The sequence below is a fragment of the Mus caroli genome, chromosome 5 (assembly GCF_900094665.2).
Source record: "Mus caroli chromosome 5, CAROLI_EIJ_v1.1, whole genome shotgun sequence".
In the NCBI taxonomy this organism is placed as follows: domain Eukaryota; kingdom Metazoa; phylum Chordata; class Mammalia; order Rodentia; family Muridae; genus Mus; species Mus caroli.
In genome coordinates, this window is record NC_034574.1 from 128,927,246 (window position 1) to 128,928,080 (window position 835).

The following is an 835-nucleotide window of genomic DNA, read 5'->3' on the forward strand; positions in this document are numbered from 1 at the left end:
TAAGCAGCTCCCCTCCATGGCCTCTACATCAGCTCCTGCCTCCAGGTTCCTGCCCTGCTTGAGTTCCTGTCCTGACTTCCTTTGGTGATGAACAGCAATGTGGAAGTNTAAGCCAAATAGACCCTTTCTTCCCCAACTTGCTTTTGATCATTGTGTTTCATCACAGCAGTAGAAACCCTATATCTTTCCTTCTAGGACTTTCCTTCTCCTTTTGATGTCTCCAGTCCCATTTATGGGGGTCTGCCTCCTCCTCAATGGCTGCCAGTGACATCTCCTGGCCACTGTAGGAAGAAAGGGAAAAGTCAGGGGTAGGTGATCTCCCCTCTGCATAGAAGATACCCAGACCCTTGCTATCTTGGCTCCTTGCAATGGTGGGAATGCAACACTCCCCACAGTCCCCAGCGTTTGGATGCGGGCTCCCCACTTGAGTACCTTACCCAGAGTCACACAGCAAGCGTTCTGTGGGTGGGAAGTTTAGGAGTGTGGCCTTGCTGGAGGAAGGTACATCACTGAGGGGCTGGTTTTGAGAACTTAAAGTCTTAAACCATTTCGAGTTCACGCTCTCTGCCTCCTGCTTGTAGTTTGAGATGTAAGCTCTCCACAACTGCTTTAGCCACCATGTCAGCCACCTGCTCGCCCTCGCCCTCCCTGCTGCTGAGACATTCCTTTGTTTGTTCTAGAACGAACTTCTTNNGAATTCCAACCTAGACCGAAGCCTGGAGGCTCTCCAGGAATCTTCCACACCCCCAGCACCATATGGGACTGCTGAGACACCCAGCCCCTTGGACTGAACAACTACCAGATTCTCAGCCTTTCTCTTGTGAGCCAGCCATGT